Below are 13,225 nucleotides of genomic sequence, written 5' to 3' on the forward strand. Positions count from 1 at the left end.
TTTTGGGTGGTAGAACCGTTGATATCTGAAGGTATCAGATTTACCTTCGTTAACACCATGACCATATTTGATCATAGACCAATTACCTGTTGGCTAAGTAGGCGCGATCACATGGACCATGTTATCGCCTCCACTTTGATTGAGATGAGACCAACCCGGGAAACTACAAACTCTCCCCGGGTTCCTAACCAAGATATGCTAATCGTTAGTTGAAGGAATACGACAAAGGGACTCTAACCTAATGGTCCAGATGTAGGGATTTGCCTTCATTTACACATATTAACTTAACTTATTATTTACAACCAATTGACATTATTACGTTAATTCGCCAGCTGACTTCCCTAGTATCATCCATCATCATCATCCGAAATAAGAAAAATAAATAAAATAAAATAAAATATTTTATTAAATATTATTATTATTATTATTATTATTATTATTATTATTATTATTGTTATCTGTGGAGATCATGATTATCGTAACCCGTAATCATCCTCGGAATAATATTTCAACTTTTCGCGATTTTATTTTTCATCTGAAATAAATAAAAGTAGCTTCTTAGATTATTCTTCTTCTCCTTCTTCAAATATTCTCATTATTATTATTATTATTATTATTATTATTATTATTATTATTATTATTATTATTATTATTAGTTAAAAATCTCAAATTTTTCATTTCAACTCCCAACATCATTATTATGTCCAAATTATTAAAAAAAATCTTCTTCTTCAAAAAAAGTAGTTTTTAATTATTATTATTAATTTAAAAAAATTAATTTCGCCTGTTACACGGTAGTCCACTCTTAATATGTTTAACGCATAACCCCTTTTACAATTCCGATTTATTTTGGCACTAATCAATCCAGATATGATTTACTTGGAATATTATTATTATTAATAGTATTATTATTCTTTCGAGAATCTTTATTTTTACTCCCCATCTTTATAATTTAGTCACATACGTTCTCTCCCAAACAGAAATCACCAAGATCCGAATTCACATCGGTCGGGACATAATAGTGTTCGAACCCGCAACCTTATTTTCGTACTGTCGTTAATTCATGGAGACCATATGCTCCTAAGACAATTCTCAAATCCCATAACACCTCGCAGTTGGGCAAATACCTCCAATCTCTGCAAGAGTTAAATTATTCCTTCCTTTTCCGTTTTGAAGTCCATTTATCCATTGGAACTCTTCAAAACATTTTCACTAATTAACCCTCGGTGTATGGACTCTATTCTGCCACTCAAGACACCGGTATATAAATACAACCTCTATGCAGGCCTTAAGATCCATCTATTTCTTCATCAACATCAGTACAATTCACTTTCATTTCGGGCCGGATTTCTGTCCCACAAAACTCCAAATCTCCACCTTTGGCTCAAATCCCTCTGGATCTCAAACATAGCGTGACCATATTATAAAAGTGCCTATCTCGTTTCTACCAAATTTATTTATGATTATTATGGAGTCCAAAAACGTAAAATCAAAAATTTGTGTTAAAACCGGATTCACTGCACAAATTATAATTATTCACGGCACATGTGATTTCCACATTTAAATTACTTTGATTTGCAATCATTCTATCCAACTAGGCCCGTGCCTTTATTCTCAAAGATTATTATTAAACACGCCTTTACACATTACCAAATTTTAATGTACTACTTCGACACTTGTACAGATTATTATTATTTTGTCCACTGGCGAACTTCGCGATATTTACACACAAATCAATGGACTTCATTCCGTCCCACAACAATTTAAATCACTTGGCAATCCTACCTCTGGATTATCTTAACAACATGCCTTAATATCTATAAAAGTTCCGATAACGGAAAAACACTTTGGAAGCACTTCTAAATGAATATTAACATTATCTTTACGTGAAACGTGCTCCATATCATATCAAACAACTCAAGCACTTGAATGAACCTCAACTCTACTATACTCTATTTAATAATCAAAATTATGATGAGTGCTCGATCTAATCTACATATTAATTTGTCCCTTTGTCTATCTATCTTTGAATTTATACGAGCCGTAAACGGCTCGTTTCACAATCAAGTTACCATGATAAATTAATATGATTTCCTCCCCCTAACGATAGCAATCTACAAATATGTTAAAAGGTTACTCAACTCTGCCATTGTAGTCTGCTAAAACCGGACGAGAAGCCATAGCCCCTCCGGTTTTTAGCAATGCATTCCACTGGTATTCATGCCAGCTTGAAGAATTAATCCTTGACCCTTTTCAACTTTACACATTTTGAATAAAAACAAATAAATTAACTGTTGCACGTTGGAATAATTTCCACCCTAAATTCTATTCACAAATTTTACACTCTCGGCCTTGTATCTAGCCCACTTAATGTAGATATACATTCTTCATTCCTTTCCCGGACACTAGGAACATGGGATATCTCGGGTTTCCCTTTACAACGGCCCGTGCGCGCACTTCAATTTCCCGTCTCACGTTCGTGTAGCTGACCAGGTATCAGTTTAGAATCGACTGTTTACTAGGTGACATAAACACTCGTGACCGTTCTCATGTAACGCACTTCCTAATCTGTTGGTAGAATCTCACACTCCGTAAGTTATGCTTTACTGAGTCCTGTCTATTTGAAACACTTCATACTAGTATACTGCTCAAAACTGTAATATGAGCTACATCACGTCATGAATCACTGTACTATGTAACAATATAATACTTCGAACCCTACTCCACGAGTAAGTACACACTCGCACCTCTGGCGTAATCACGGCTCGAACAAAATATCAGAAGTTGTCACGCACCCCTGGCGTGGTATCAGCTCGAACACACTGTCAAAAGTAGTTACGCACCACTGGCGTGGTGACCGCCCGAACACATTGTCAAAAGTAGTTGTCAGTCCTTGTCCACGACTTCATATTTATACTTGTATCCCCTCTCTTCCGAGTTCAACGGAGTTCATCTTCGCACGCGCAGTCCCGATATCTTCATACGACACTTTGCGGTTTGGCCTGTGGCTTTAATATATGATCCAATGATGTAATTATGTTCTCAAATGCTCTATACCAATTCTCAACTATGATCGTTCGCTGGTAATGGATATATTCGCGAATTTAGCTGCCGTATCCCGGCTCGGGGTTTCGTGCTCTTTTGTGGCTTCCTTTGCCTTCAGCCAATCAACGAATAGCGTCCATGAATTCTCAGAATTACACCATGCAATCTCCCGCAATTATTAACATTTTATAAGTTTTATGGTATAGTAAGGCTCCTAAATTCCACTTTATTCTGAATCGATACTTCACTTCCTTCTATCAGTTTAATCCACGGAGTTAGCCTCGCTAGTGCTTCTTACAATACGAAGTTGTCGCCTTGCTTTGGTCAAGTGAATTTTTCCATTGGTCCACCTAAACCACGTGACCGGGAAGGCTCATATTTTTTTCTTCCAGTGCCAACCCCGCGTTCAACTCCCGCTAGTTACATGGAGATACCCCTACGTCATTTCTCAGAAATTTGCACTCGGCTCTCTGCGCTGTTGCTACTACCAAGACTGCCCGGGGCTATGAAAACTTTGGCAACAAGTTATCCTCTCTCTTTCCTCGTTGTCACAATTTCTGAGAAATCTAATTCTGTCACTCATTGTGTTTGTTAATCTCAATGGAGACAATAGTCTGTGGTATGGTGAAACCTGCCATCTCGGCCTGGCCTGTTCTTACTCTATGTACAGTAAGATACTATTTATTCTGAAAATGAAATATATATTCCTCAATAATTTATCATAATTACAATTGCATGACGCTTATCACACCCCCACCAGGGCGCAATATCAATAGAATAGTTCATAAAAACACGACGTTTTGTTACAGCAGCGATATACCGTAGTAGCGATATTGTATTTCACATTATTCTGCTTCATCATTGTTCATAGGAGAGTTGAGCCTTTTATTTTGAACCTCATTGCTTATGGCAATCTATATAGTAATTATTTATTTTCATGGTGCAGGGCGATTACAGAACATGCTGTTTCGCGCATTTTATGTTAACGCTGTGTTGAGCATATTTAATTTATTTATGTCCTTATATGAGATAAATTTTACTTGTACGGTGTACTGTATTTATGACCGTGTAATGTACACCCCTGATTGTGATAACGTCGTGCGCTATTACTCGTAAGTTATTTTTCATGCAGTCAAAACCGTCAGCTCGTGACCTTGGCGTGCGTGCCCTAGGAAGTAAGATTTCTAGAGGCAACAGGATCTGGGCATGTCACAAACCACAGTTACAGCGTTGGACTTGCAGCAAGCCTTAACAGCTCATAAAAAGCACAGATGGGAGGCGTTTTGCACCACACTGCAGAACCACACTGCACAGCACCATAAAATCATATTTTTGTGATAAACCAGTATTTACTGATGAATCGACCTTTCATAGAAGTGGAGAAGTCAATCAACACAATGTTCGCGTATGGGAGACGGAAAATCCCCTTTGCTATGTTGAGCATGTTCATGTTCTCAGGTGAATGTGTTTTGCTCTGTTTCAGAAGTGCAAGGGTGTGGTCCATTTTTATTTGCCGAAGCGACTGCAGCGGAGCTGACTTGCCTTTAGAGATGCCAAGTACTACAGATTTTCCGTAGTTTCTACGATTTTCTCACATATACTACGACAATACGGAAGGGTTGCTGATTATTACGGATTTCACGAAATAGAAGTGCTCTTATTATACATTCGTCATTTCGGCAGCGAACATAAAACAAACGTTTCGTAATCAGGAGACTCGTTAGAAAACAGTTGATGAAAACATGACTAGATAGCGGCATGTCTAAAAACTTCACAGAGCATAACATTCAGCGACATTCTTCGGGGCGCAGATTCCCAGTATGTGTTCTTAGTTTCTGTTGTGTTACCTCTGATTTAGTAATGAGTTTCCTGCACTGATTAACACTTCCGTTGCCTGCTTTTGTTGCAAATTTCTGTCGTATTGTGCATTTAATTCAGTGAAGTGAAGAGCAAAAGTAAAAATAAGGAAGAGCTGAGTGACTGTGGACAAAAACGATCTGCAACGCATGAGTATTCCCGAAAGTAGTACACGGAAAGGATTTCATGCCTAAGGTCATTGAAATTTTACCGAGGCATGTGTTCTGTGAAACACGATGCGATTTTTCAGTCTTGGTTGAACATAACCTTTCACCTATCTGCAACAGACACTGCGACTACGGCAGGAGTGCAGAAATCTTGGGCGCCAGGTTGCCGCGTCAACTGAGTTTTTCTACCCCGAAAAAAAAAAAAATCTTCTCGAAAGTAAATAACTCGAGACCAAAGAGACAGGTTATTTTTTCAGCACAGGACAATGTATGTATATGGTTGAACGAGCAGAGAAACTTGGCACTAACGATAGTGGATAATGTATGTGCATAACATGGAACTGTCGAGAAGTTCACAACCTTATTTGATACATTTACATGGCTAACTGGAATTGATGGTGTTTATAACATATCAATGTTGGCAGAACATTTCAGGGAGCAACTTGCAAAAGGTGAAAACATAGAATGCATACAAAATTAGTGGTATGAGTTCAGGTTTCGAACTGTTGGAGTGGACAAGCAGTGACATATTTCCTTTTCTGAGTCTGTTACTGTCTATTGTGTGGTTCTTCCATTCTCTACAGCATCGTGTGAGCGAGGATTTATTTAAATGTACCTTATACAAGACAGATTCATATCGTCATTAGAAACAAATATTTTATGTGACTTGATGATGTGTAACATGAATTTACCTGCAGTAAATGAATTTGATCTTGGAAGAACTGCAGACCCGTGGCTTTTAGTAGCAAGGCCACAAGGCATATTAATGGTTACAAACGACAATGCAAGAATTAGATCATTATTCTGTAAGATTGTAAGTTATATGTTCGGTATCTTCTGAACTTTCGTTAAACAAAGCTGACAAGCATTTACAGCTAAGAGTCCTACTATAGCTCTTTTAATATTTCTGTACGGAATAAATTTTAAGATTAGTTAAAATAATACCTAAGTCAACGCTAAGTAGCGCAACTCGGTTATTTATACGTGTCAGGTTGGTGGGATCCTTGCTGGCTCCTGAACGTTTGGGCTGGCTCCTCAGTTCAGACAAAACGCGTCTGCACCCCTGCACTACGGGACAACCACTTTGAAGGCTGGCATCTCTGCACTGCATGTCAGAGATTCATATAGACTGATCCTATTTTTTTAAGATAATTTTCCTGGAACGCACCGATTGCTGTGTACGTATTCCAGATTTTTCCTACCGGTTGTCATTTCCCACATTTTTTTTATTTTTCACAAGATTAAGGTACCTTATCTTAAAACACTACTGCATCATTTAACTTGGCGTTATTGCATTATATTAACAGGTTTTTGTGTCTTAGTCTGATGAAAAATAATACTTTATATAACTTGATAAAAACCTAAAATATATTTTTCTTGATCATAAATTTTTTGAAAAGAAATTTGAAACTCTTTTTTCGTGGGATGAAGTATGTGCAGTCTTCTCTTCATGTGCCTAATCTGAAATCTCCTGCTTTAATTGTTAAAAATTTGGCTTAAAAACTCTTCATTTATAATTTTGGCGACAGTGAGGTATTTTCTTTAATAATTTTAGCCATTGTATCTTGTAAAATGAGCTCGGTTATCCATGTGCATAAATTATCACCACAACCTTCAAGCTGCTTAGTCTGTCGGACTCTAAATATAATACCTATTAACAAATTACTGTATCATTGTTTCCTACACTTACCTTAAAATTGGTCACTGTTGACAGCTGTATTAACTGAGTCTACATTGAAAAATATGACTTCCTTCTTTAATTATTATTACGGTTGAATCAGTAGTTCTGACGGAAGGTGCACTTTGATATCTAGTTAGTTAATGCATCTTAAATGAATCAGCAGCTACATCGTTTTAGGAAGCCGAATTGGAAGAAAGTGTACAAGAATCACGAGGCAAAGGGAATGTGGGCTAAGAGATGAACATGCATTTTTCACTTCGGCACTCCTCTTGCCTTCTAAATGGCCCGAAATGTATGTAATTTTGCAGGGGTTTTGTTTTGCTAGCAATTGGGTGATTTCTCGAAGTTCCATTCCTTGAAAACCGATTGTTTTGTCGTGAGTCATGTGGCGTGCGTGTGGCTGATAGCGTGACGGTTTGCTCGATAAATAAAGCGGCCATGACCGTGGTCCGAGCAACTCTACGGCTCTGTTGGCACGCATTTTCACCTAACTCACTCACTTAATTAGACCAGACGTCAACAGACAGTTCACGCTTGAATTACCTCGAAATTGAGAACAAAGTTTCAGGCGCACAACTGATTGGAGCATTTGATGAACGGGGTCACCAGCTAGAATACCTACTAGGTAGGTTGTTACACAGACTTTCTAGGTTACTCCACACACGATTTCGTATTGGCATTAGTTTTGCCGCCTCGTGTATGCGAGTGCTGTTTATGTTGTCAGTGGTGGTGGTGGTGGTGATTACTGTTTTACGAAGTACATCTGGGCAACCTTCCTCTCAACATTAATCAGAGGAAGAAATGGAAGAGATCTGAACCTTCGACGAAGAATGACGGTATCGACAAAAGTGAAGGGCCCGAAGAGGGTTCCTCAGAGAAATTGTGTTTATTATGAACAAAGCAATATTTTAGAAACCGTCGTCGATGAAAAAGTGCTGAACGTGAGTTTAACCTGACCCTCAACGGGTTTGTCATTGTACGATTTTTGTATATTGGTATATAAATGGTTCCTTACAAGAAGCACGGACCCATGCACATCCGCCTCGGCAATCGTGGCTAGTTATATTATTTTATCCATCTGCAGAATCTGTATTTACGTATTCATTCCACAAATTTTTACATGTATTTTTTGTACATTGCAGTGGTAGACTCCTGATACGAGTAAACAAATTCTACAAATTCATAGTAAAAGAAAGCTAGTTGTAATAGCAAGTTCTATTCTAGTTTGTTTTGGTTTTGTTCTGCGTCATAGCACTTTTGCCAAAAAAGTGAACGTGGTCTTCAAAAGTCGGGATACACATTTGTGGTTCTTACCAGTTCGCTTTTCTCACGTAATCTTTCCGCGTGTGTCATTATCACCAAGGCCACGGACTCGTTCACTCTAAAATGCACTTCTTATAGTTCTTTTCAGGAGGCATACGGTGTAGATGTGATAAGCTTTTACTCGTAAGTCTCTGTCACAGTTTACTAGTACCATATAACCTAAAGAGCAACTGGTTTCTAGTTTCAGGTAAAATCGGGCTGAGTGGCTCAGACGGTTGAGGTGCTGGTCTTCTGATCCCAACTTGGCAGGTTCGATCCTGGCTCAGTCCGGTGGTATTTGAAGGTGCTCAAATACGTCAGCCTCGTGTCGGTAGATTTACTGGCACGTAAAAGAACTCCTGCGGGACAAAATTCCGGTACTTCGGCGTCTCCGAAAACCGTAAAAGAGTAGTTAGTGGGACGTAAAGCAAATACCATTATTTAGTATTAGTTTCAGGTAAACGCAACAAGGATAATCACAGCCCATTTTATAAAAGCTTGCATCGCGTGTTTCTGAAACCACACCAACGTTAACTTGGGCAAATCTCATTACATTTTCCACTTAATGTGTACATCCGTTGTTGTTAATTCAGGTATATATTTCATGACATGATCGTACAGAAGAAGAAAGAAAATGGTAACAAAGATGCAGGTTTCTTCATTAGACAGTCAGGTTAAGTATCGGGTGACTGGATACAGTGACTCATTTTTTGAAATCGGTGGTTCTAGACCGGATACTTCCCTGTAATCACCGCGGTTCACCCACTGCGCTATACAATCACATTGCACTTAAGAGACCAAAGAGGAGAGACAGTGGAAAATGAGATAAATTAAAATTGAAACTCTATAGGCCTATATCGGGTGTTTCAAATAGCTATTCTCTCGTTAGAAGAAACCTGCGACAGAGAAAAAATTTAAGCTCTTTATGTACTTCGAAGGTGTAGAGAAAAGAGAAAGGCATCGCTCGAACTCCCTAGTGTTACGTTCTATATATGCAGGAATAATAATAATTTCGTTTGGTTATTCCTAGCCTCATGCAAAGGGTGAGCGGTATCCGCAGTGTGTGGGAACTGCGTGTAAGTCTGTTTTAGCAGCTATTTCTTGAATTTCCCCCTGTTTCACTGTTGTTTGAAGATTGTTTGCTAGGAGCACACATCATCCGCGTAAGCCAGCAGTCGAAAGTGATGCCTTTGTAATTGCATCCCACTCTCACTCCGTTTCGAAGATTACTTTCGGTCAACATTTTCTCCACACTCTGATTACCTACCTTCTCCAGAACACAATTGAACTGGAGTGGGGAAATACAATCCTCCTGCCTCAGGCCTTTTCTTATCTCAAACGGTTCCGACAGCTCGTCAAGGTACTTGACTTAGGAATGTATCAGTGAGAGTCTGCTTTATTAGTGCTAGCAACTTATCGTCGACTACAAATTCCCTGAGAATGTTTAGAAGTGTCTCGCGATGCACTGAATCATACGCTTTCTTGAAGTCCATGGAAGTCAAAAGCAATCGTTTGTCTCGGTTCCTTAATTCTGATCAGCGATTTAACCCTTTCATACCTGAATTATGAATTTACGTTGCACAGAAATATATTACCACTGTTTACTCTAAATTAGAGTCCTATTAGTAGTTACGTTATTCTTGACAACATTTCGTTGAAAAGCCGAGAAATAGATGACATGTAAACTGGAGTTTACATCGGACAGTTCAGGTAAGAATTATACATGTGATTTGTCTGGCTCCAAAAGTATCTTTATTGAATTGCTGTTACAGTAGTTTAACAACCTCAACAGTTTATTCTAAAATTACCATCCAAAATAGCAAAATAAAAGCAAAATAGAATTTATTAAACAAATCAAATGTATCATGGTCATCAGTTTCACCTCACGTTTGAACGAAGGTTCGGAATAGCAAACTGTCTGACTTGTAAGCGAATCATACAAAACTGAAACAAACAAACAAACAAACAAACAAACAAACCGGTAATCAACAAATAGAACATGACATCATGATCATCAGCCTCAGAATGTTTATATAAATGGGTCACAAGAATACCCGTCCATGTGTTGTAATGATGGAAACAGTTTCGTGTTGGAACAAAACACAGGCGAATCTTTCACTTCTTGCAGATTCCTGTTGTAACTCATTTGATGCATAATTTACATCTCTTCTTTGATTCTGCATATGTCCCACTTCATCGTACTGGACATCGACATTAGGCTGCATTTCATTTGGACTCCCTGTCTTCTCACAGCCTTCCTGACAAGGTCGATTTCTTTTCCTTTCAGGAGCCTTCCCAAAAGGTCAAACCACTTGCAGTTTGTGACTAAAGTAATTTTCTGCTATTTGCTTTACGTCGCACCGACACAGATATATCTTATGGCGACGATGGGGTAGGGAAGGCCCTAGGAATTGGAAGGAAGCGGCCGTGGCCTTAATTAAGGTACAGCCCCGGCATTTGCCTGGTGTGAAAATGGGAAACCACGGAAAACCATATTCAGGGCTGCCGACAGTCCTTGAGCTTGTGTGAAAATATTCTTAGATTATTCCTGACGTTTCTCATGACGTCTGTACAACATCCAAGCAGTGACCCACAGCAGCAATTAGGCACCAAAATACTATTCTGGTGTACCAATTCTTTGAGCGAAGATCAATCCGGTACAATTTTGCGAGCATATTGGCCAGATATACGCCACCCATAAACAGATTGTACTCTTGTACTATATGAGGTCTTATCACTTCAATGTGGACTTAATCCTTGTGGCTATACCGCTTGCATGTGTTCACACCGCAGTATGACGAGATCAGTTGTGTGTTACTGTCCAGCTATCGAACAATGTTGATATCGACGTTTGTTTCAACCCGCCAGTCATAAAAACCTTGGGCTTCCTATTTGTGCTCTCCCTGAGAGAGCGGTAGACAGTTACTCATTCTGTTAGATCGTATTGTTCCAATATACGGTACCATATCCCCTTGCCTTCCATGTATCTGACAAGTCCAACTGAAGCAAATCAATTGTCGAAATATATTTTAAAGACAGAACATCGCCAGATAGTCCAAGTTCGTTTGAAGGGCATCTTCCCCTTCTTCTATGTCTGATCATTCCAATCAATTCCTAAGAGGTGCTCTATTTTTGCTGCATCAGTGGCTGAAAATACGGAATACAAATTTAGCTCTATGCAAAGCCAATACATAACTTGGAGTATAAGTTTAAACTTTCACGGGCATGATATATCTGGATAAATACAAGTATATTCTGCATTGGTTAGTACATGAAACGAACTACCTAACACCATATATACATAACTGTCCAATGTGAACCTCAGTTAACACTCATGTTGCACAATCTGTACACGCTTATATTAATTGAATTATCTGTTGATAATACAGTATAGCTATTCAACCATCACTCCTACTGGTAAAAAAAAAAAAAAAAAAAAAAACTTTAATCCAATAAGGAAATACAAGTAAAACTAACGTTTGGAGCACATGATTTATCATGATGCAAGTCGGACAGGAAGCAGGAAATAGCAACAGTCATAAGAACTTCATATGTTACGATTTTGAGCGTTTGTAGAATGAATGAAACGCTGTCAGATTATAAATGAAGAGCCTGATTGATTTTACTGTTTTGGAACAATGGAGAAGAACGAGGTTTAACTTGTGCGCATAACAGTGTAGAAATATTGCCCTTGGACAAACTTCTTTAACGTGATGAACACCCCCATGCTTTCTTGCCATTGTGAAGCACCAGTCATAATATGTTTGACATACGACTTTATCAATCACTCTCCACTTTCGCAGAATATCGACAGTTAATTCTGATAAGCCTGATACAGTCTTATGAATCTAAACATCATAAAAGCCTATGAACCATTCTGTGGGACCCTGTTTTGAGCAGAACGGAATATTACAATAACTTGAGGTCTGTTTGATACATCTAAGGTCTCATCTGCCTGAATACCAATGAAATCACAAGAATTTACAGTAACTCTGCTTTGTCTCCTGAATTATGGAAATTACAGACCAGATTCATTCTGTATTTCGCTTGATGTGCCTTTAAAGCCCGATGTGAACTGGAGATGATCTCGAATGCACTGTTCCTGTTTTGAAAGATGATCTAACAACTCTAGGTAATTGCCCCTGTTGATAGTCTTCCCCTTCAAAATGACCTCGAAATCCAAGCTCCTGTTTCCCAAGAAAACACAAAATGTCAGCAACAAGCCGATTTTGTTTCACGACTTCAGTTTAAAGGGGCCCATAGACGTGCAGTATTATTCCTCAAAATGGTTTGTGCAATAAATAGAATTATGTGGAGATAATATTGATGGTTGGGCAATATATTGTGCAAAGCGGTCATAGACGTACAATATGCGTGGGAATATATAGTCAGTCCATGCCGGTATTCTGTTTGGTGAACACTCATTTGTGCATCACGAAACCGCTTGACTTCCTTCCGGAAGTTTGTACGCAGATAGCTGATTTTTAAAAAGTAACTTCTTGCTTGTCGGCGTTCGGGTTTTTTCGCGATATTTCTCAATATTTCTCAATAAGCACCTCGTTCTGTTCGCCTTGTTTTTAACGCGATTACTGTAATCATTGCTCTTAACGTCCCATAGAGCCGGAAGGCCATGCTACACTTCGATAACTCCAAAATGAACTTTTTCTCCCCCTGTTTCTTCCATCACGATCCGTTCTCCCCCAGTTGTTGATACCAGCTGGCGGGAGGACGGAATATTGCACAATATTGCCAACACACGACACAGTATTTTGTGATTTGCGCAATATATTTCAAACTTTTTTGATTTCGTACAATATATTGCACAACCCTTCAATATTAAATACACACTATCAATTACATTGCACAAACCCCCATATTGCGCAATAATATTGCACGTCTATGGGCCCCTTAACGGCTTGAATTATTGCACCTTCAGATAAAGAATGTTCTATCCTCCCGCGCCCCAGTAAACGGAATCTCTCTTCATTCTGAATATGTTCATTTGAATTTTGATGCTTTTCTGCTTTTCTAAGAATTGTTTTGTGACAATTACCCCATTTAAAGTCCATTCCTCTTCACCACCAAACAAAACACACGTATAACAAAAAAGCCTCTTGCTTTCAGAACAGGATGTTAACCACGAATATCATGTATACCAAGAAAATTGAAACTT

At 38.6% G+C, this 13,225-nt stretch overlaps 1 protein-coding gene across 1 annotated transcript in view; it reads left to right on the forward strand.

The window, feature by feature from the left end:
- The window catches only part of LOC136875846 (KH domain-containing, RNA-binding, signal transduction-associated protein 3), an 814,322-nt gene that overhangs the window by 70,434 nt on the left and 730,663 nt on the right, over positions 1 to 13,225 (forward strand). The gene's annotated exons all lie outside the window — the stretch shown is intronic.

The sequence above is a fragment of the Anabrus simplex genome, chromosome 6, assembly GCF_040414725.1.
Source record: "Anabrus simplex isolate iqAnaSimp1 chromosome 6, ASM4041472v1, whole genome shotgun sequence".
NCBI lineage: Eukaryota > Metazoa > Arthropoda > Insecta > Orthoptera > Tettigoniidae > Anabrus > Anabrus simplex.